The sequence below is a fragment of the Megascapheus bottae genome, chromosome 15 (assembly GCF_031878675.1).
Source record: "Megascapheus bottae isolate mThoBot1 chromosome 15, mThoBot2.hap1, whole genome shotgun sequence".
In the NCBI taxonomy this organism is placed as follows: Eukaryota; Metazoa; Chordata; class Mammalia; order Rodentia; family Geomyidae; genus Megascapheus; species Megascapheus bottae.
Window position 1 is genome coordinate 52,745,745 of NC_143523.1, and position 25,899 is coordinate 52,771,643.

The window sequence follows — 25,899 nt, forward strand, 5'->3', positions numbered from 1 at the left end:
TCTTCAGAGAAGACTCTCTTTTAAGTCTTTGGCCCATCTTTTCATGGGATGCTTGTTTCTTTGGAGATTAGTTTTGGAGTGATTCAATTTTTTGCGCTGTTGATATATTTTAGATATGAGGCCTTTGTCTGTTGTATGGTTGGTGAAGATCTTCTCCCATTCTGTGGGCTTCCTAATTAATTTACTAGCTATGTCCTTTGCCATACAGAAGCTCTGCAGTTTAATGCAGTCTGTGAGGGGTCATTATAAGTAAATAGGAAGCCCATTAAATTTCTCTCACGATTGAAGTATATATATATATATATATACATATATATATCTATATGAACAGAAGAAAATCAGGACTCAAAATCAGTCTTCTAACACCTTAATCTGAGCCTGTTCAAAAAAGGCAGGAATTAATGAATAAATTGGAGGCCTGAGATTACCTTGAGAAAATGATTCTACATCAGCTGCAAACAGTTTATACCTTACTCTAGAACTTCCATAAATGGGCCCATGACATTTTCCAGCTAAATAGTGTAAAGTAAAGGAGACATATACAGTTACTTCCTCAGAAGGAGTAGATTCTTGTCCTGGGAAATCATTGATTCTTTGAGTTTCTTAGTACTATCATATTCCACCATTCAGGAAAGAATTTGTTCTTGCTATTGCCTATTATTCTGTACAGATTGAATATTACAGAACCAGTAGGATCCTGGGATTCTTTTATTTCCAGGATACTTCCTGGAATAGAAATTCATCAACAACTAAGAAACCCTCCTATTGGCCTCTTAACACAAATACTGAGCACAAAGTGGAAAGATCTGATCATGGCATTATGCCAATACAAGGCCATATCCCTGGGGAACTGCACTAGTACTGACCTCCATGTAAAACCCGAAAAATGAAAGGAACACAAGTGGCTCACATCTTAGTCTTACCTACTAAGAAGGCTGAAGTCTGAAGATCCTATCAGATGGGTTCCTGAGAATCTTATCTCCAATTAACCAGTAAAAAAGCAGGGTTTTCAGCTGGCCACGCTGTCATACAAGCCATGAGAACCAATGCTACACGCACCATCACATTTGCAACATTTCAGTTAAATGACGGAAATATTTCCTGCAAGCCTATTGGAAAGCATTGATATTACTGTATACCCCTTCATCCAGTGACATGGCTTGTATGGAATTTGGATAGGATGTGATATGACATACAATAACTTGACAGATTGGCCTCTGTCCTAAAGAGTGAATTGTGTCCTAACCAGTAACAACAAAAATAGACTGATTTTACCTAATGGCCTAAATAAATGGATGAAGAAGAAACAAAAGATCATATTTCAAATGGGCTGTTTCCCTCTTAAAAATTCCTCATGCATATTATTATTGTGCTTTAACTGTCATGAATTAATTGGAAATTGATGATTCAAGAAAAGATTGCTTCCTGTAGGATGCCATTAAACTAGAACTTGAAGTTTATATGTAGTCAATTTTGGATGGTTCATGTTCTGGCAAAGAGGAAGGGTTTACATTCTTAGTAAAGAGAATCAGCCTTAACTATCAGTGAAGAAAGAGAAATTGAGATTGCTGAGCTCAAGGACTTCCTTGGGAGGTTCCTTGTACTACTTAGTAAATTTTAATGCAATATTACTAGAGTCATATGCATACAGGACCACTGAGGACCAGATTTCTTGTCACATTGTTTTATCTTGACCAGCTGACAGACTTCCTGGAAGTGGGGTGATAAAAGAAAACATGGAAAAACAGGATCGTGAACACAACCTAAGAGTCCATCACTATTAAGAAAATAAGGAATTTCAGAGCTGGGATCATAGCTTAGTGGTAGAGTGCTTGCCTAGTATGCACGAAGCCCTGGGTTCTATTCCTGGCTAACACATACACAGAAAAAGCTAGCAGTGGTTCTGTGGCTCAAGTGGTAGAATGCTAACCTTGAAATAGCCCAAGAACAGTGTTCAGGCCCCAAGTTCAAGCCCCAGGACTGGCATGGGTGGGGGGAAGAAAATTAAGAGCTTTCAGCCACTTTTCTATGTCACATGTTTTTGTTGATTAAAGAAATTCCTCTTATAAAGATTGATATGTATCTACGACATACAAACCCTCAGCTTAATTTTAATTATGTTCTAAAACCTATGTGCCAGTGATTGTATCTAGAGATTCCTTTCTTGAATACTTGTTTGTTAAACATGACATTTGAAATATGATGTAAAAATCAGAGTTAATAAAATCTTTCAAAAAAAGAAATTCATCTAATTCCTCTTCATCACTTTATTATTGTACATAAGATATGCTAGTGCAAGTTAAATTCATGGTTTAATTTCCTGGTTATATCATGATGATATGGGATCATATAGATCTTAAGGAGAAATTAGTTCTGTTTTTAATGCTAACAGGAATAACTTGGAAGATGAGATGAATTTCAATCAATGGCCATAAGTTACCTCACATTGTCGGGACTAGCTGTGGGGAAATATGTGTACATTTGAGAACAAACTGAAGATTAACAAGGTGTGCCAAATGGGTGGAATGTAATGGATTTTTGGCATATTGTGTTGAATCCTCTGCCAGCAATAGAATCAGAAGAAAACACCCCTCAGGAGATTTGGTTTCACTTGGCCCTTGTTCACGTGGCCTTCGTTTCTCTATTTGTATTCTTGTACCTTGAATTTCCAATGAAGAACCGATGATATGAAGAAATAGGTTAAGAAAACATTCTTTCCTCAAAGTATGCAGAACTTGAGGCCTGTGCCATGCTTGGTCCACTACCTAAACACCAATCCCCACTATCATTTTGTTTCAATGACATTGAACTTGCTGGCTTCAGGTAGATAGCTCTAAACCCTTCTCTCCCACATTCATACTCACCCCCACCACACACACACATGCGTGCGCGCGCGTGCGCTCATTTCTATCTCAAGATGCCACATTCACTATTTCCTAGCCTAGAACTCTTTATTATCTGCAATTTTCTATAGCAGAATCTCCACTGGATCCACAAATACCCATTTCAAAGCCCTTTCTCCCTTGCTTTTCTATTAGAGAGAAGTTAGAAAAAAAAATAGTCACTCTCACAGAGTGTCTTGCAGCAAGAAGTGGCCCTGTGACTCATCAAGGATATGCAGAGACTTTTGGGAATTCTTCCCTGAATTAAAAAATAAAGGCAAATATGACAGGCACCAGGACTGATTTCCTGGGCATGAACTATGCGCCCATCTGACAGCCTGATCTTAGAATGGATCTTCCCACACCTACCCGTGATTTAAGCGCTCTCTGGTTACCATTTTGCAAAACACAAATACTTTGTCTTACTTTAAAAACAAGAGTCACAGGAGATAGTGGGGGCATCATGATGAGGATAATGCCTTCACTGGGTAAGAACAAAGTTTACAGCCTGAGTGCTGGTGTTATTCCTCAGACACCTGAGGTGAGGAACTGCAGAGGAGGGAGCCAGCAGGCACTGGGAGTGCAAGCTGGACTGCCCCACATCCCAAACATGGTCTCTTATTCATATTCCATTTCCATTTCCTACTGTTGCTTCTGATGGCAGGACACTGCCTGCTACTCTGAGCTGTAGTGATACACTGAACAGCTGAAGGCCACCAAGCCAATTTTTTAGTGCCTGCACTGCCTGCCTTGTGTGCTGAGCTTACTTTTTCAGCAAGGTGTTATAAAAGAAATGCTCGGGGTCAGAAGCATGGCCTAGTAGTAGAGTGCTTGCCTAGCATGTATGAAGACCCAGATTCCTTTGTATTGCATGCACAGAAAAAGCTGAAAGTGGTGCTGTGGCTCAAGTGTATGGCTGTAGCCTTGAGAAAGCCCAAGGACAGTGCTCAGGCCCTAAGTTCAAGCCCCAGGACTGGCAAAAAAAAGAGAAAAGAAAAAAAGAAATGCTCATGCATGGATAACAAAATAAAGACTAGAAGGGAGTTATTTGGAGATTAGGATCTCTGGCTTTGAGAGCAGCTATGTCATGACAAAGCAAATAGAAATCAAATGAGCAGACCATGGGATTCACATTTCTCCATGAAACTTTGCATGAAGGCAATTCACTTCAGTCTTCATATGTTATAAGAACTATTCACAAATGCCACAAAACAAAGGCACATTTAACATTCAGACTGAGCCACAGTGACTTTAGCAAACTTGCTTCATACAAATCAATTCTAATTGGATGTAAATTTATATTTGGCAATAATTGGGCAGAAGTCTTTCCTGTGTTGCCACAGTCTATAAATACTTTTAAGCATCCCAGCAATACTTCTGTCAGCAGAACAACTCTTGTCAAAATTAAGCAATTATCAAAAACTAATTGCAATTTTGCATCTGCCAAGAGTGAGTGGCAATGCTTTCAATTACATGGACTGAAAATGAACTTACCTCCAGTACAAACTTTGATGATCTAATAATTGAAATTGCAGAAAAGCAAATCAGAAAAATAACACCTATCAATTAAGACAGTACTTGAGTAACTGATTATCTTAGAGGCCAATCTATGGCACCAAAACTTGTTTATTTTTGCAATTTGTCAGTTTTTATTGCTTCTTGTATGTCATCATTACCTTTATAAATAACAAAATATTTCATAGGGAAAGAGGTTATGTATTTTGAGTATCTTTAATGTTACTTCATGAGCTTATCCATTATAAAACTATCCTCTGACAGACACTGTTTTGACTGTCCTTTCTAATTTCAAAAATGCCTAAAGTTATAGTAGTCACTCCGAAACAGTGAGAAAGAAAATGCAACATATCATAAATTAATAACAATGATAAAGTTCATTTTCATTCTTTTTATTTTGCAGTGCTACTGGGATTTGTGACTAGGGCAAGCTTTCTAACACTTCAGACATGCCTCTAACCCCTTTACCTTAATTTGTTTTTCAAAATAGTATCTCATTTTTTTCCCTTCAGTGTGGGACTTGGACCACAATCTGCCTACATCTTCCTCCCTCGTCTTGGGGTTGAAGATATGCATTATGATTTTCTGCATCATCATTCCCAATATTTCTGTTTAGTTGATGCCTTTGACCTACACAGCCTACTTTAATATATACAGGAAATGAATTAAAGTATCAAAAGTTTGAGCTACATTCTGTTCATTGTCCTGTTACTCGTATGCATCCACTCATATCAAATTATATGTCACTTCTCAGAAAGAAATGCCCTGACTTAAAATTTCCTCCTTTTATGATAATAGTCATTCTATTAACATTTACTCAGACAACAACAAGGATGTGATTTCCTTTTTTTCTTTTCTTTTGTGCCAGTACTAGAGCTTGAACTCATGTCTCACTTGACTTCTTTACTGAAGACTAGAGCTCTACCAGTTGAACCATGCTTCTGCTTCAAGCATGTTGCTACTTAATTGGAAATAAGAGTCTTACAACTTCCCCACCAAAGCTGGCTTCAAACCATGAGCCTCAAATCTTAGACTCCTGAGTAGCTAGGGTTACAGACATGATTTTCTTTTCATTAAATCAAAATGTAAGTTCTATAAAGGCAGAAATGATTTATATCACTATCACTACAGATCCAGTACCATGGTACACAGTACCTATTTAAGAAATATTTGCTACAGCCGGATGCCGGTGGCTCACACCTGTAATCCTAGCTACTCAGGAGGCTGAGATCTGAGGATCAGTTCAGAGTCAGCCTGGGAATGAAAGACTGTGAGATTCTTATCTCCAATTAACCACCAGAAAAACCAGAAGTGGTGCTGTGGCTCAACATGGTAGAGCACTCGTTTTGAGCTGAAGAGCTCAGGGACAGAGCCCAAGCTCAGAGTTCAAGCCCCAAAACTAACAAAAAAAAAGAGAAAAGAAAGAAAGAAAGAAGGAAGGAAAAAAGAAAATAAAGGAAAGATTTATTACATTGTAAAAAATGTCACACAGAAAAAAAAACAAAACTCTGGCTTGCATAAAAAAATAGGAAAGAGCAAAGCACCTCTATCATTTCTTTAGCAAGAACAATTAAAAAGCATATTTTCGACCTTTCCAATGCAAACTATTATGCTTTGCAAATTGTTTTTTATTAGGCGAATTAGAACATTTCTTACCTAAGTCCAAAACATATAACATTAAATTTCTGTGATGGCAAAAATCATCTTCTATCTTTCTTTAAAGGTACATCCTGCCATACAGCCTTCTGAGGACTTCAGAATCTGCCAGTGCTCAGAGATGCATTGCATCCAACTGCAATGACTTAGCTATGACTTTTCAACTACTAGAGGTTAAAAGAAAATCACAGACCAAGGACCTAAATTCATGATAATGAAACAAAGAAAAGAAAATGATTGTTAACTCCACTCTTTCTGGATCCACAATAAGCTCAGCCACTGCTCCAAACAGATGCAACCTCCTAAGCTATATACCGCAGAAAACTTTTTTTTCTTTTGAGGCAGGTTTAGCCAACTATCTTATTCATTACCTTACTGTTGATTGCCTTACTTTAAATAAGTGACCGATTTTACTTCCACATCTCAGCCAAACAAGCCTCATTCCATCTCATCCTTCAGTTCTATGGAGATCTTTCCATGTCCCTATTCGTATCAGGGGCTGCCTGTAGGCAATCTTGGTCCCTTTTATCTGAGGACACGAATATCCTCTCCAATGCAGAATCTGGGATTCTCAACTGGGAAACTCAGTTAAATTCAAGAATGACAGCAAATCCACTGGCTTCCCATCACCCTCTGCTGCTTCTTTCCCTTTTAGTCCTGATCTGGCACAGCCAACTAATTGGCAAAGCAGGTTGACCATATGAAGATTTAAGTAACAATTGAAGACACTGGGGTTCTTTTGTACTCTAATTTGGAGATTACTGGGCACCTGTAGCTTGTGCCTCTAATCCTAGCTTCTCAAGAGGCTGAGATATCAGAATCACAGTTCAAAGCCAACCCAGGCAAGAAAATTGTGAGACTCTTTTCTTCAATTAACCACCAAAACGCCAGAAGTGCAATTGTGCTCAAGTCATAGAGCACAGACCTCAAGTAAAAAATGCTCAGGGATGGTGCATAAGCCTTGAGTTCCTAGGATAAAACTAGAATAAAAATAAAATGTTAAAGAAAAAACAAATGGCAAGGTGCAGTTAAAATTCCATGCCCTGCAATTATATTATCCAAAGGAAAGACATGCATGCCAAAAATGACATTTGAAAAATAAAAACATTTGCAGTGAGGATAATAATAATCCACAAATCTAAACAAACTGGGTGCTGTTGGCTCAAGCCTGTAATCTTATTTGCTCAAGAGACTCAGACCTGAGAACCATTACCTGAAGTCAGCCTGGGCAGAAAACTCCACAAGATGCTTATTTCCAATTGACCAGCAAAATAAACCAGCTGGGCTGGAAATGTTGCCTAAGTGGTAAAGCACCAAACAAGAGTGCAAAGCCCTAAGTTCAAGTCCCAGTACCAGGGAAAATTTTTTTTTTAAAAAAGTGTAAGCAATCATATTGTTTTCCCCCCTCCCTTTCCTATTTCAAATAATCAAATAAGCGTATATACAATATACCAGGTAACAAAGTCAGATACAGTCACAATATGAGATTAACCAAAAGGCCACAAAACAGAAGAGAAATAACATAGTACAGTAGGAGCAACAATCACACAAGGTAAGCTCTGGGCGGGGGGAGGGAAATGGGGACCAAAACATGAGAAGGGGCATCAATGTGTGAGAAGTAATGCACCTACTATCTGGTGAATGTAGCTGTAACCTCACTATACATTACAATAAAAAATTTAAGCAAGTTTTCTAATGTATTTAATATATACAGGAAAGTTAGATTTCTAGGAACAAAGATCTTATCTTTGTTATGAATTGTTCTGGCATTATTCAACATTGATATTTATACACTATAAAATAGAATGTGGTATTATATGTCTATTTTTTAAACACACATGATTTCTACTTCCTTTACAGTTTCTGGAGGTCTTTCTTGTCCATTTTATTCTCACAACTTTCTTGTAAATGAAATATATTTTCAACTCAATTGTACAAGTGAGAAATTTGAAATAATCGTATATACCTGCCTGAGAAAATAGATACTAACAATAAAAACATTACATGGCTCCCATTTCTCAGAAACTCTGAATTCTAGAGGTAATCCAAGCTACTCTATGTATTAGCGAAAAATACTCTATTTGATGGACTCCAGAAAGTTTCTATTCCTAGAAAAGTGAAGCTAGGAGCACTGTGACAAAGGGAAATGGAGAGTTTTAATCAGATACTCCATCCATTTCCATGAGCTGACACTCAAAGCAATGGCCAATTTGTTTACAGAAAGAAAAGTCTGAAACTGCAACAATAAATAACCTAATACATCAAGGCTTGACTTTCGAGAGGCAAGAACCAAGTCACTCCATGAGGCTTCGTTGAGCAAAGATTTTTTTTTTTTTAGCTTTAATGACTTTGAGGCAGTTGGAAATATTGACCTGGAGTCCAGAAGTGTTGCTGATGAAGACACAAAGAGCCTCAGGCTTTGGTCACCAAATCACTCACTCATCCATTCCTTTAGCAAGTGCTTCCAGAGACAATATTTCCTGGTATAAACTGAGAAAGCCATCGGATAAATCTAAGCAAATGTTCAAGATAAGAAAGAAGAAAGGTAGATTCAGGATGAAGCCAATGAATGGCTTGCATACTGGTATTAGTGAGAGTGCTCAAGTGGCAAACTCCTCACATGATGAAGGCCAAAGCACACATCTGCCTCCAAGGAGCAAGTCTAAGTTACTATATCCTGAATGTCTTCCATAAAGCTCCCATTGTGTCATGAACACAGTCCCTACTAGGCTGTGTTTATTAAAAAGGTTTATGTATGTGCACTTCTATTACCCAAACATACGCATCCTAAAGAGAATATTGGCCCTCATATATGGTACATTTGATCTATGCCAGTTGAATGAATGACATAATAACAGATATAATGACTTCAAGTTGGCAGAGGAAACAAAAAAAATCTGCTTTTCTCATTAATTAATGAACCTGTACATTTGATTAAATTATCAAGCATGATTGAAGGCTACCAAAAAAAAATCAAACTATTTTAAATATATTAATTTCCTCTGGAAATGAAAATACTAATTATTTGTGGGACCAGTCAGTGAATCCTGCCTTCTAATTTCCTTACAGACAGCTTCCTTAATGACATTAGTAAAGAGAGTCCCCAAAGATATAAGGAATTCATCCAAACTCCATCAATTCAAAAATTCATGTAAGCAAGATTAATTAGATCACACTGTGGCTTCCACACTGAAAGTCTTCCAGATTGAGCTGCCTTTGAGTCCCCAAATTTGTTGTCTTAAACTACATTCTACCACAGCCACATTCATTCTACCCAATATGCTGATGGCATTTCCACTTCAATTTTAGGAAACAGAGACTGTATTTTTTGTCGTAATTCAGTGATGTAAATTGCACTCAATATCTAGTAAATTGAGATATTCTCAGTGAAGCCAACTTTATTGCTTTTTCTCTCCCCATTTGGCATTAGCAAGTGAATGTATATGCTTAAAAAGTAAAAGTAATTCTTGTCTAGGTGCTGGCAGCTCCGCTGTTATTCTAGCTACTCAGGAAGCTGGGTTCTGAGCTTGGACAGGAAAGACAGTCCATGAAACTCTTATCTCTTCTTAGTGCCCCTCCATGCCCCTCCACCCAAATAAAAGCTTAAGTAGAGCTGTGTCTCAAATGATAGAGCACTAGCCTTAAATAAAATAGCTCAAGGGCAGTGTCCAGGCTCTGAATTTAAGCACCAGGATAAATACACCCCACTCCATCTCCCAAAAGTAAAAGTAGTAGAAATAAAAAAAGTTGGATATTTATTCTGATTCTGAAAGTATGTACAAAGTATTCAGCCATAAAAAGAATTATTTTCTCATGGAGATGTTCAAACTACTATGTTTTTAAGATAGTAAAAATGGGGCCGGTAGTTTGGCCTAATGGTAGAGTGCTTGCCTAGCATGCACAAAGACCTGGGTTTGATTCCTCAGTAACACATACATAGAAAAAAAGCCAGAAGTAGTGCTGTGGCCCAAGTGGTAGAGCAGTAGCCTTGAGAAAGCCCAAGGACAGTGCTCAGGCCTTGAGCCCAAGTCCAGGACTGGAAAAAAAAAGATAGAAAAATAAGGAGCCTCTTAAGTGACCAAGAATGGAATATAATTAATGAAACTTGTAAAAATGCGATTGTTTTTCAAGTCTTTGATTTTCTTTCATCTGTCTTTCAATTTAATTCCTACTAACTGAATTCTGTATGGCCCTTCATGAAAGAAAAGTCATGAGCAAATATTCTTATCTTCTCATCAAACTAACACACTACTTACAGCCACTCCAACCTTTTCTCCTATTTCAAAGGAAAAAGTATTAAAACACTACTTACTCTGCATTTCTAAGGCTCTCTTCTTCATTTTCTCAGAAGACTTACTTCTCCAAACTTCCGGATCATTCTACTCAAGACATTCAACTTAAAATATTCTCTAGCCCAAATTTCATCTCTGCTACAGCCATAATTCCCATCTTCCCTTTGAAATTGGATTTTATATTGGTGGACTATAAGCTGCTTTACCTCTCAGTATCTCATTCTTTTGCCAGTAGATATGCATAGGGACTTTGCACCATCCAAATAGCTGAAAATAATCTTAATGAGACAGTGTTCTTACTGCCATTAAACCAAATAAATGATTTTCTGTCAAGGGCTTTTCTCCCATTCTCCTCATTTAATCACATATAGGCACCTGTATTTGGATTTTTTCTGGATTATCAAACTTAAAGTCCAGAACTTAAATCTAATATCAGTTGCCCCTCACCCCCAAAAATGTACACACACACACACACACACACACACACACACACACACGCGTGTCCTCAGGATAACCACGACATCGTCTTTGATATGACCATACTCAGAAAATGTCTTTTTTCTATTTCCTACTTTTGAGAAAGTGAATTTCAATGAAATATCACTGCTAGCATTGCTTCTCAATCAACAACATTCTATTCTGAGGGTATCACCAGCCAACCCATGTTTAAGTGTTTACTATGAAGACCTTAGTTAAGGTAAATGTTTAACTTACATACATTAAGCTGTCACTTTTATCTTTCAGTTGGCAGGCAATACAAAGGATTTGAAAGGAAACAAAATGCCACCATAATGAGATAAGCATCCTGTATAGGGCATCCTGTAAAGCAGCTGGCCTTGTTTATCAAGTCCATACTATTTTAAAGAACACAAAAGAGATTATTTCACTTCATTAGAAGAGAAAGCCAAGACAAGGTCATGTTTGGAAGAGCATTGTTTTAAAACAATTGAGAGTGTTAGACTTTTGGCATGGATAGGAAAAAATTAAAATATATTAATATGGAAAGATATGGTTTATTTATTAAATAATCAGAATATCCTAAGTCATTATGGCAAAAATTTCACATTTGGTAATGAATATATTGAAATATCTGAAAAGATAATAAATTCATATGAGTTTATAAAAACCATAATAAGAAAGGGAAGAAAGAGCAGAGAAACAATGACTTTTAGAAGGAACTCACTATTTCTCACTGTTGTTTCTTAATCACTAGAACCACAGTGGAGAGCTAGACTTCGAAAGTTCTTATTGGCCCGGTTCAAGGTTTGAGCAAAGTGCTGGTACATTCTTTTACCTAAAATGACAAGGAGGTAAAAGCATACCTTAATCTTCCTCTTAGAAATAATTTGAGAAAGCTACTTACATAGTAAAAGGAAAACGAATATGATGTCAGCATGCCCAGTTACATTACAAGTTATATCAGGGTCTGTAGAAAGAAATAGCTGGGCTCTGGTGATTGATCCCAGATACTCAGGAAGCTCAAGTTCGAGTTCTGAAGTCATCTTAGGGCAGAAAATATGTGAAGACGCTATCTCTAAAATAAGCATCAAAAGGCAGAGTTGTAGGCATGACTCAAATTGTAAAGCACCAACAGCGCAAGGAAGCTGAGCAAGTGCAAGGCCCTGAGTTCAAACCACAGTACTGCCAAATGAAGAGAGATGGATGGGGTCAGTTAAACATGAAGAAGTATGCATTTGATCCTAAGAAGTGGGTAAGAGTCTGATGCTCTGAACCAGGTTGTTCACTATTCCTTGCATGTGTTCATCTGTGCAGGATTCATTCTAATGTTTTCTCAAGCTCTAAAGCTGCCTTTATTATTCACATGTCAAATAAACGGAGATAGGTGACTAACTTACATTATCACTACTTATGCTCTTTTAGACTTCAATTATATGCATGCGCTGTCCTCCCTCCCCTGAGTGCTTTCCATAAAAACCAAGTATCAACATTCCTCTGGTTCTCTTTAGTCCTCACATCTTCCATCCTTATCCTCTTCCTTTTTCTCTTCCTCCTCTCCCTCTCCTCTCCTCTAGCTTTCTCCATCTCATTTGTATCTTTTGTATTAGGTATAGAGACCAGTGATGCTTTAGGAAACAGAAACATTTTTCTCCTCAGTTTTCAGTATTATTTGTAATTCTGTCCAGAGATGAGTTGATCTTTGAAGCTCCATAGTTGTATTCTTGAGCTGCGCAAATAAGACTTCTCTATAACACGAAGAGTAGAACGTCAGCCCAGATACCTAATCTGTGTGCCAAGACCACTCTGCTTTTAGAGGAAGATGCCACTCTGACAAAGTTCATTTAGACATCCATTGTGATCCCAACAGAAGAAAGGTGAGAACAATATCACTTATATTCACAACACATCATAGTTCTGATATTCTTTGGACATTGCCCTGCATTACGATCAATGGTCTGGAAACATAAGTTCAGAGAAGATGATCCTCTGCCTCCTGTATCAGAGCTGAAAATGATAGGACTGCAATGGAACCCATTATCTCCCAAATCCAGTCCTAGTTCCTTCCCCTCCCCCATCCTGGATAAACACATATATTGTGAATCTGCCATGCTTGTGTTATGCCAGTGAAAGAAAAGTCACTCACGCGGTCTCACCTTATCAGATTCCCCTCCCCCAAGGAATAGTTTCATTAGCTAACAATCCATTTGGAAGAATTTTCCAGTCTGACAAACCTGGTTCCACTTGTCTGTATTTATGCAATATTATGATTTTCCTTTAAGCTATCTCTTTGTTTGGTGTGTATGCTCATGCTGAATCAGAGAAGAAAGTGCATATGTCAGTGTATCAATTTACTGTAATTTTCTTAGGTCATAGATGCTTAAACTCTCACATCTACAAATTGGCCATTGCATCACTGTCTCCAAGGATTCTTTCAGCAAGAAAGATACAGAAAGAGATATGATTTTTTTATGCCCCGCATCCAAATTGAGAAAGGAGTAAGTAATTTCCATCTTCTAACTGTGACTACAAAGTAGACCTCCAGTTCACCAGAAACCTTATACTCTATCACTTGGTTTCCCATGCACAATATCTTGAAAATAGTACTGAGGCTGAGTGCTCATACCTGTAATCCTAGCTGAGTTACTCAAGAGGCTGAGACCTGAGGATCACTGCTCAAAGCTTCCAAGGCAAATAAGACTAGTATCTTCAATTAACCAGCAAAATGCCAGAAATGGAGATGCTGTTCAAGAGTTCAAGAGGTGGAGCGGCAGCCTTGCATGAAAAAGCCAAATGAAAGTATAATGCCTTGAGTTCATTTCAAACCCCATTCCAACACACACACACACACACACACACACACACACACACACACACACACAATCAAATTTGTCCTGAATCCTCTTTTATAAACACTTAAACTAACCTTCAGACTAGATTCTCTTTGCCTGAAGTTATTCTCAAATCCTTTACATCTATCTAGCCCACCCCTGCAATTTACACCAAGCAAAATGGGTGGGAAACATTTACATTGCATTACATTACGCCTGCCTTGTTCACCACATTCTTAACTAAACACTGAATCCTGTCTTGGGATTTGAGTTTCACACTTAGTCTTGATTGGAGCCCATCTGGGCCTAGTCATAGAGCAAGAAAAACAAGTGTTCCTGTTTCTCAAGCATATTGTTAGATAACAACATGACTTAACAGAGCCTCTTAATTAAAGAAAACTCTAGGCAAACAATTGAAGAAGCAAATTGCACACTATTGTTCTTCTGAGCATAGATGCAGAGACATTTCCTCCCTCCTTTTTCTTCTCACAATCTTTCTCAGATATCCTTACTATAGACACAGTTGGATATGCTAAGAGGCGAGAAGGATTAAAATGCATGAAATATGAGCTCATTAAATAGGATGTTTTGCTTTCTAAGTGTCTTTCAGATGTCCACTTCAGAATCCCTGAGGATATGTTTTAATTTTCATCTCTCAAAAACTATACTAGCCAGGCACCTGTAACCTCACGCCTGTAATCCATCCTTGCTACCCAGGAAATTGAGATCTAAGGATCTGGGTTCAAAGTTAGCCTGGGCAGGAAAGTCTGTGAGACTTTTATCTATAATTAACCAGCAAAAAGCCACAAATGAAGCTGTGACTTAAATGGTAGATCCAGTCTTGAGGGGGAAAAACATCTAAGGGAGAGCATCCATGTCCTGAGTTCAAGTCCCAGTATCAGTATCAAAAACCCCAAAACAAAACAAACAAAAAACCCTATAGTAAGTACAACAAAATCTGGTTAGTATGCTATCTCAGAAAATATCCACCCTATAATTCTGCTGCAACAAGGACTATTTGGAGATAATAGCTTAGAAAAGATTGATGATGTAATATATATATATATATATTATGTATAATATGTGTATATATATATATATAAACAAAGACCACAGGAGGCTTTGCACTGTATTACCCTCTGTGAGTCAGATTACAGGCAGTTCCTTCAGGGATTGTCCAGAACAATCCTGCCTGGGACAGGAGCTCTGGTCACCCTCAAAGAAGCAGCAAGATTTAAGAGGATAGAAGAGAAACCTCAAAATGAGCAGAACAAAGCAGGAAAGACAAAATGAAAGCCCTGCGTCTGGGACAAGCTCTGATGCCTCCTGCTGGGCCGTGAGCTGTGTGGGTAGCTGATCTTCCAAGTGGAGAGCCAGGCTTTGTGTGAAGGGTGCATGAATCCATGAGGGGTTCTAGATAGAGCTTCCCCTTGACCTCCAGGACAAGCAGTTAGCCAGCAAGTAGGATTCCTTAGCTAAAGGCTCAGGGAGAAAGAAGTATGTGGCCATGGAGCTGTCACACACCCCAAGTCCCCTGCAAGCAGGCTAAGAGGTGTCCTGGATGTTACTGGGCCTGTCCTTATCTCTCTGAACCTGAAAATAAGCTTCCACCTGGACTCAAAGAACCAATTCTCTGCCATTAATTCTACCAACTACCCCAGCCTGATAAAGCCAAAAAGAAAAAAAAATCTTACATGATCATTCTTGAGAGAAGTTAATTGCCTGCTTATTGCTATTACTGTGATTAATGAGGGCAAACTTGCTCTCAGCAATGCCTCCAAAAAAATGAAATAAGAATAGACAGCCACTTTCTACACCAAAATCCTTCTGGCCAAGCATCACCCCCAACACATACAGAGAGAGGGGAGGGGAGGGAGGGAGGGAGGGAGGGCGAGAGAGGGAGAGAAAGAGAGAGAGAGAGAGAGAGAGAGAGAGAGAGAGAGAGAGAGAGAGAGAGAGAGAGAGAGAGACAGACAGACAGACAGACAGACAGAGAGAGACACAGAGAGAGACACAGAGAGAGACACAGAGAGAGACAGAGGCACAGAGACAGAGAGAGACAGAGACAGACAGAGAGACAGAAGGTCTGTGAATCACACCACTAGGCCAGGGCTATTTTCCATTCATCCCTGCTTCCCTAGGCTCTCAGGGCCAACCCAGCCCAACCTCTGTGGTGAGTCCTCCATCACCAGGTCTAGTCACTGAAGCAGCTGGAGATGACAGAAGTCAACCCATTTTAGCCTAGATGCTATGGTGAAGCTTGACTGAGAGTCAGCTTATACTCCGCTTCCTTCTGACTTTTATGATGCTTTTATGTTTGTGGTTCTGGGGCAGGGGGGAGAGAAAGCATGTTAGTTAAAATATCAATCACAGTATTAAGCCTGTGGAGGAGGCACTTTTAGGATGCCCTCCCCTGTGAGGATATAAATGAGGAGAGGTGTGACATGACTCCTATTTATCTGTCGGTGCCCGGCTCCCACTGTAAGGCAGAAAAGATCTTGCTGCTTCCCATTAGGATGGCTTCTCTTCCTGAGGACTGTAATTAGCTAAACGCATTTCAACGCCACTGTGGAAACAGCTGGGAATATACATTTCCAGGTGACGGATCAAAGCTTTACTTGTACAAATCTTTGCGTTTCTAGATGTTAATCCACAGTTTGAGGAAAATAGGTAAAACAGCCAGTACTACACAAAACAGAAAACACAGAAAGGAGGCAATTTGAGGTAGGAATATGTTGAGGATAGGGACCAATGAGGGTGAGACTGAGACAGAGGACTACATCCTGAAACATAGCCAGCACAGGGCACTGGAGGCAAAGGAGGCAGCTAGCTCCATGGCGAAGGGTGAAGCTGAGGCTACTGTGATACCCTGAGTCCATAATAGGTGATGAGTTAGTTACTCTTTTCCATAAAGGTCAGGTAACATTTATTTTTTCCAACTGGCATTACATTTGTATATTAAATGGATTTAAGTATCTTTTTGTTAGACATTTTAATTTAAAAATTACAGATCAAATTGATTACAACAAAGTTATTTTTCTTTTCCTGTTGGGGTCATTGCTTTTTCTTTACCCTGTTGATCTGTCTTTGAAACCTTGAGTGTCTGGCACTGTGTTGAATTGATTAGAACTAGGAAGGCTGGCAAGAGTGTGGAGCCCTCTAGTGGAGAGTCTGGGCAGCGATGGGTCCTAGCTCTATCTGGGAAGCCATTGCTCTTATGATGAAACCTCAGCCATGGGCAATATTTGAGAGTGCCACTCAGTCCAAGAGGCATCTGCAATAAGGTTTGCATAAACAGGGAGAAGTGAGCAAAGGGGAATGAGACCGTGCAGTCCTAAAAACCATAGGTAGTCATGAAGATGGATGTCATACTGGGATAAGGTCCCAGGACTCACTGGAGAGAGAGGAAAATTTGTCTATCAGTAGCATACTGCATAAAGAAAATGCAGTATGTTTGCACAATGGCCCTTTAAAAAGGAAGAGCCTTCTCATTGGATGGATAACAGCATGGATAAACACAGAAGATGTTATGCTAAATGTAATAAAATAGAATTTTATGAAGTTGAGATTAAAGAAATGGAGAGTAAACGGATGGTAACCAGAGACTCCAGGAAAGCAGAGGTAATTGGACACAAGGTCAGATAGATGGAGGAACAGGTTTGCAAGCTATGAGGGTACATAGGGTACAGGAGGGTAACTATAATCAATAATAATATATAAATATACAATATATAAAATATACTATAATTAAAATTATAACTATATAATGATATATTATACACTGTATCACATTTTGTAATGTCATAATTTAATACATATTACTAGATATATTACTATAATCTATAACATGCTATATATACATAATATACAAATTGTATGCACACCATGCAATGTAAAAATATATATTAATATATAATGTACACATAATATAATGTATATATTATAAAAGTATATTATTTTAGATTAGAGATAAATAATATACAATGCTGCTGGGCACTGTGGCTCACACCTATAAAACTGCTACTCAAGAGGCTGAGAACTGAGGATGAGATGGGGTTCAAAGACAGCCTCAGCATGAAAGTCCGTGAGACACTTATCTCCAATTAATCACCAGAAAACTGGAAGTGGCACTGTGGCTCACATGGTAGAGTAATAGCCTTAAGCTGAAGAGTCAGGGACAGCACCCAGGCCCAGAGTTCAAGCACCATGACTGACAAAAATAATAGCAATAATAATAATATACAATATAACACATTATGCAACATCATGTATTATATATCATATTATATTGCATTATACATTATGTGGCATATTCCATATTATAAATATGTATTGTATATTTCAAAAAAGCCATGAGTCCATTTCAAGTGTCTCAACATGGATCAGTAAGTGTACATTGCTGATTTGACATGTTCATTAGCTTGATTTAATCAGACAGCTCATATGGGAAGTAGTGATTTTACACTGGGGATATATATATATATTATTTGTCAATCCAAATAATATTAATATTTTTAAAATAAATGGTAACGAATAGAAAGAGACTAGACATTTTTGTGGATCTTTGATCTTGGAAGTGATAGGGTCACTTCATCAAGTTGCCCAAACAATGGGAGTGGAGTAACTCCAGAGTAACTCCAGAAGTCCTTGCCTTGCTGAAAAACATCCATGAGAGTGGAGAGTTGCCAAGTGAGTGGGTGGATGGGTTGGAGAGAACAACCAGGCTAGCAAAACTGGGACTTAATTGTTCTGATATTAAATCACTCCTGTCCAACAGCACAAAAACATCAGGACAACCACTAACAGAAAATAATATACACCCAGTACTGCCATCTAAACTTAGTCATTTAGTTTATGATGTGGTCATTCACAGCTTTGTCCAGAAAACACACACACACACACACACACACACACACACACACACACACACACAAATCCTGCATGAATTGGGAGCTAACTTTAATTGACCCTTTTTCTATAATTGCCACTATGCAATTGAAATTTTAAGGGCATAGTCTTTGTAGCTAGAACCATATAAGTGCAAATTTCAGTCTTATAGGAGTTACTTCGTCTTCCTAAGTTCCAGTTCTCCATTGTACATTTGGGGAAACAATATTTACACTGAAAGGTGAAGTTAAATTAGCCAATCTCTGTAAACATTGTGATAGATAAATTCTGTACCAACTTTCCTATGCCATGCTGCCCAGATATTTAGACAGAGATTATACTTCCTATTTCCATAAGCCTGCTTTTGGATGAAGGAACACCTCAATAGGTAGAATTTGAGAAAAGCATCTGAACCTCCAGAAAGTAGGTGAACCTTATCCAGTCAGCTAAAAACCCAACCAGAACAAAAGAAAAGAATGAGCAAGAAGGAATTCTACTCTCTTTGAACTTCAAATACAATAATGTATCTTTCTGGATGGCCTTTACATTTTGGATTTACCTGACTCACTAACCATGTGAATCAACACCCTACCTATCTTGTTTCTTTTCTCTACTGAATCCTGATTTAATGAAAACGCATAATATGCCTAGATATACAGTAAGCACTCCATGTCCAATAACCCATTTAATTATCACAGCAATTTAGGTGTAATTGTCTTCATTAGAAAGAAGACCAAGTTGGGGATGGGGGAGATAAAGCATCTTGCTTAATACTATGTAAATACTGAATGTCAGAGTCAGAGGCATGTTTTGTCTTCAGCCAGCACCTGCTACCTATGCCTGGACTTTAAAACACCCTTCCACCCCATTCTTCACAAAAAACTAGCTATTCATTATGATCAAAGAATTGTGATTCTTTTTAAAGAATATAGACTAAGGGCCAAAATTGGTTGAAATTCCTAAGTTCTTAATATCTTCTTCCCAGGCACATGCAGATATCCAGTCAATATATAATGCTTTAATTCATTGGATCAAATTAGACCATTTTTCAAGATTACTAAAATGAGCTCCAAGAAGATACATTATATCAAGAGGAAGCCCCAAGCAGAATCTTCCCTTTCACTCTGCATTTTAATTCACTCTGTGACTTATTTTCTAATCATTCCCATCACACAACTACTAACTGTATCTCCTAAGTTACCTCCAAACATCTTGCAGATATATGGATTCATGGTGTGTAGGTCTACTTTGTTTCCTTAGTAAGAATGTACAAATAATCATCCATTTGTTCTCAAAAAAAGTTATAATAATTTAGAGCTCTAATATTCGCAGGCTGTTGTTAACATTGCTGTGGACCAAACTAAATCTTAGAAGTATGTAAACTTTCCTAATTGCAAGTATTTGTCTTTGGAAGATGGAATGACTGAGAGTAGATTTTTCCTGCTCTCTAAAACAACAAAGTGTAGAGTATACCAAATAGTGCCTGGACATTACCCATCAGGAAGTAAAATGGAGTAATGCTGGATACATTGAAGGTAATAGGATGGACCCTAAAACTGGCAAAGTTTCTAAGCCACAGTCCAGGTTAGCGAAGCCCAATTCCCCTTGTGCTGAGAATGCTGAACTAACATTCTAGTGATTCCAAAGTAGTGACAGTTTGCAAAAGAAAGAACAGAAGAGGAGGTAGTACAATGACAGGACCAGGGTGATGGTTAGAGGGTCATCATCGTATTCACTTAAGTACTGATGAACACAGGCTTGTGGGGAGAATTCCTTCTGGATGTCCAAAGAATGACTAAAAGGTTAGAAGTGCTGGGCTTCACACAGAGCTGAGGGAAGTTCATGTTCTTACCTGACAGTTGGGAAAAGGTCAAGAACAGTGGATGAAGTACAGAAAAGGTCTCACAGCAGCAGTAGTGAATAATTAATACCACACCAGCATTGCTATCGTCTTGCCTAACTAAACCTTAAAAGCTACGCTGGTGGCCTGGTGTTGGTAGCTCATGCCTGTAATTCTAGCTACTCAGGAAGCTGAGATCTGAGGATCATGGTTCAAAGCCAGCCAGGGTAGACAAATCAGAGACTCTTCCCTCCAGTTAATCACTGAAAGTCCAGAAAGAACAGTGTGGCTCCAATAGTGGTAAACACTTTTGAAGAAAAAAGAAATGGGGGGGGTAGGTTGGGGAGAGTGAGAGGCCATAAGTTCAAAGTTCATGAATTCAAAGCCCAGTACTGGCACATACATAAGACACACACACACACACACACACACACACACACACACACACAAATTAATTAATTAAATCTTAAGACAAGACATGATTACAATTAAATACAAAGAGTAAATCATGATTTTCCATTAAATAATAGGATATCTGTAACCTAGAGCAATTTTGTATATTTCAAAACAGCTCAAAGTAAGTATCTTTAGTGTTTCATTATAAAGAAATAACAAATGTTTGAAAGGCTAGATCTGCAAATTACCCTGATTTTATCTTATTTATATATATGTATATATATATGAGGAGATGCATTATATATGCATATATACATACTCATATTTGTATATCTCCCAACTTTGTATTTTTTATTTTTTATTGTGATTAATAGAAGGGTTACATTATATTCACCAGATAGAAGGTGCATAACTTCACAAACATTGATACCCTTTGTTATAATATGGTCCCCCCCGCTTATAACTTTGTATTATTTTTTTAGAAAATAAAAAGCATGAGAAGAAACAACCAAATTACATTAAGTAACTGTAACCGAAAAGGAAAATCTCAATAATGTTCATATGAATATAAAAATAAAGCATCCAGCAAGATAAAATTCATAATGACTGACATCGAACCAAAAATGACCGTGTATTTATGAAAGCAGAAACAAATAATCACTTGAATTCAACCAGGAACTGACATATGAATTAGTATTAATAGGTTTGACATCTATTTTAAGCATGTACAAATGTTGGAAAAGTTAAGTAAAGACATTGAAAGACATTCAAACCAAAATAAAACTAGAAAAAAAATTCCTATAAAGTTTCACATGAAATTTTAAGCAGGAATGACAGGGGATCAGTTAATACAAAAGTCAAGTAACTTGACAACAGTGCAATAGCACATATTCTAAAGAAAATATAGACCCAGTAAAAGTTTTTATGAAAAGATCCATAAGCTGTGAATATTTGCCAGAGGATTAATGACTAACTTATGCAGGCTTAGAGACTTCTTCCAAGAAGAGTCAGAACATATTATCTCCATGAAATTAGTTTATTTACTATTTTGTGCCAGTAATGAGGCTTGAAGCCAGGGCCTTATGAGCCTCTCTGGCTTTTGAACTGAAGGTGGTGTTCTGCCATGGAAGTCATAACGGCATAGCTTTTCCCCAGTTAATTGGAGATTTGTGTCTTTCGGATTTTACTGCTTCTGTGTGATCCACAGTTCTCAGCTTCCAAACAGCTAGTGTAGGAATTAAGCTATCTTCTGTCAGTGTGATTGCTTCCTTTTAGTCAACCTTGTGAAAATTGCTTTTTTTTTTCTGACAAGTTTCTGCTCTGGTCAGATTGTTTCTCCCCACTTGATTATATTTTAGTTACAATATATTCCTGTTAAGGTTTAATTAAGACACTCTGTTACAAATTTATTGAATTTTACTTACTTTCTGTTCCTGTTGTATTTTAATTAAGCCACATCCTGTTATACGTTTGACCTTCTATGAGTTAGCCCATTCTGCAAGCTTGTGAAACAAATTTCTAGCCAATTAGAACAAGAGGCAGTATAGAATTAGGAATAAAACCCTGGAGGACTTCCTGTCCAGCATGCTTGAATGCTTGGATTCTTGTCAGAAGCATATAGAAGTGATCTTTGCCTTATTGATTTTGCATTGGTGCCCTTATTTCTTTACACAGCATCCTATTCTCTTGAACTATTTAGAACACTAGGGTTACAGGCATGGGATACTAGTATCCAACTATAAAGTGATCTTAGACACAAAAGCCCCTATGCAATTTATTACAGTAACTATACAACAATTATTGTGTTAAACTCCAAGGCTAATTTAGTATTCATTGCATTCCTTAATTCAATGCAAACTTCATGATTTGCACATGTTATCTTAGTGACTGTAAGCACATTACCAATGTCAGAGTCTAAATTTGAGGTACCTCACAGACATGAGGCTTTTGCCTAAAGGAACTTTGCAACTTTTCTACCAACCCCTAACTGCACAGGCAGCATGTTGTAGAATCATAAATGCTCAGATCTGCTGGCTCCCCTCCCTTCTCTGTTCCAAGGTCATCTCAAGGTCAAGCTGAAAAGGTGCATGTTTATTGATTTTATTTTTTAAAAAATCATAGCTCTGTGAAATACAGTGAGATTCTAAAGGGATTTCCATAGAATGTTTGAAATTCAAAAAAAATAGTCTAGTAACTTGAACCCCAGAAAATATAGACAGTGTATAAAGTATCAGGCTATGGCAGGAATTATTTGATATGGTTAGATGACACCCTAACGAGATGAGCAACCCTCTTGCCTGCTAAATGTTAAAAGTCACAGGATAGGATGGTGAAACACACTGGAGGTGGAGTCACATAAGGATGACCTATACTATAAGAAAGGACCAAAAAAAGGCCAACATTGAAAAGGGTTAAATTTTAAAAAAGTAATGAGACTGGATTGTCTTGTTTTTCACAGATATTCTTGGAGCACTTTTCTGGTTATCACTTTCTGCGATAAAATCATAGTTCTCTTTCTTCACAGGGAATGGAAGAACTTCCATATTGAGGAAGACAGGCAATTTCTGAAATCCTAAAGCTACAAGCCTGTCCCCTCTTAAAAGGAACTTGAGGAGAAAATTAGTGGGAATTGGCTCCAGCATGTGTGTGTGTGTGTGTGTGTGTGTGTGTGTGTGTGTGTACTTCCAACTTAATGGAAAGCCAAATATCTGAAGTTAATACAGCAAATTTGTCAAAGTTTGTTTTCATTAACCTTGTAAAAGCACTTCTTTCTCTCCTTCCTTTCTTCTCATTTTGAATCTGTTAACTGAAGTATCTTTTTCTGCACCTAGGAAATCACAGTCCAGCTGAACAATCTCCTGTTCCACCACTACCACCAATGTTTTGTTCACAGGCATTTCTCTGATACTTGGTTCAAGCCAATACTGAGGCTTGAACTCAAAGTCTCAGCACCCACTGTAACCTTTTGCTCAAAGATGGAGCTCCATAACAGCTCCACTTCTGACTTGACTGGTTCACTGAAGATAAAAGTATTATAGACTTTCCTGCCAGGGCTGGATTTGAATGCAATCCTTAGATCTCAGCCCCCTGGGAAAATTGGTTACAGGAGTAAGACAGACAAGATTTACTATTTATTAACCAGAAAATTCACAGAGGAAAATAAAGAACAAGGAGTGGATTGCGGCACAAATGGTAAAGATCTTGCCTAGGAAATGTGAGGCCTTGGGATCAAACTCTATTATTGAAAAAAAAGATCTAATAACAAAAATGCAGCTTAGGCAAAAATAAGAGGAAGTACATTACAAGTAAATCAGGGACCTGACCCATGTTTTCCTGCACTTTTTTTTCAGCCCACCCTCTTACGAAGGCATAGGTCCAAGCCTTAATGAACTTGGCTGTTTGATTGCATAGGGTATGAGTCCTCTCTGCCTAAATTAAAGAGTGCCAAGAGATCTGCAAAGCCTTTTTTACTATACTTCTAGTGAACATTCCATGTCTAAGTCAGTCATGGGCTTCTTGCTATACTAAAAGAAAAACATATTGTCCAGCAAAGAGCAAAAGACCCAGTGAAGATCTAGAATATGTGCCATAAGTCTTAGAGTCCTTTCTCAAATGGTCTAATTAGCACATTTTAATTCATTATTCTGTAAAAGAGACCATTCAGAATTATCAACAGAGACCTACAGGTGGCTGGGCTTTCCTTCAAAGAAACAATAAGTGAAAGATGATCTTTATCTAATTCTCAGAAAGAAAACGGTCCACAATCTACCCTCAGTGGCAGTACAGATCTTTCCTTTCTTTGAGAATTCCACTGCTAAGATTATAGTCATATTTGATGTCTTAGAATCCGACAAATCACAAAGCAAGTGAGCTTTAAGCTTCCCTTGGTCAACAATGGCTTTATTTCATCTCACTTATTCCTACCCACAGATTGGCAAATCATAAGTGTAAGTTCTACACTACAAACATATCAATCAGTTATTTTCACTTTAAGTCTTACCAGTTCACCACTAGTATACAGAAAATTCATATTTTCAGCACTGGAATAGTTTCAACCAAACACAGAACTATGCCTCTGCTCCCAAAGGAGTCTGCATGTTTGCTTTGCTTTGGTTGGCAGAGGAGACCTAACCACATGATCAAGCACATTCCTGTAATCCTAGCTACTCAGAAGGCTGAGATCTGAGGACAGCAGTTAAGGCCAGCCTGAGCAGGAAAGCCCATGAGAACCTTATCTCTAACAAGAAGCCAGAAGTGGAGCTGTGGATCAACATACTAGCCTTGAGCAAGAAAGGTTAGGGACAGTGCCCGGGTGCTGAGTTCAAGCCCCAGGACTGTTGCAAAGAAAAGAAACGTCAGTGGCCATGTGTATTTTAAGTATAATAAATAATAAGTAATAGGGTCAGTTACATAGCACTTGCTTAATAATGTTTAAATATATTTATGATTAGTCAAGAAACTACAACTCAATAGAAAGTACAGATGAGCCAGGCAGAAGATAAGGATACATATAGATTGCTCTGTTTCAAATGATTTTCCAACTGGACCATCTCTGCGATTTCTACCTTTGTATATATCTATTACATTCATATCCACAAGTGTGTGTGATGATGTAGGCTCAAGGGCCCCCTTTCCCAGGCATTACTACGTCTGTTTGTTTAAAGCAGCAGTCAGTGCTAGCCCAAGGGGGCCCCCTTTCCCATAATTTCATGTGCTTCTTCCACAAGCAACACTAGGCCCTTTGGATTAAGGCAGGAGCTAGCTATCACCCCCTTTTACCTTGAGATGGCAGACCTCTGAGGCAGTTGACATATAGGCGTACACAGCTTCAGACACCCTTATCTACCACTTGGGCAGCAGCCATAAATCTTGTTTCACCATGATGAAGTCCTTAGTTCTCATGTCCACCCCAGGGTCTCTGCCCTGTCTCTGACCCCTAAACCCAGTAGGTCATATATATAGTTCACACCAGACACTAGCTGGCACTTCTCTCTTGTGAGAAGGGGTCTTGCCAGCCCCTTTGCTCACAATAAACCTTTCTTTTGTTCTCAGTACCTGAACATCTGTGTAGCTTTTGGAAAAGTCTACAGATTTGATAGCAGTGTGCTATGGACATAAATATTTTTTTAAAATTTTCAAAAATG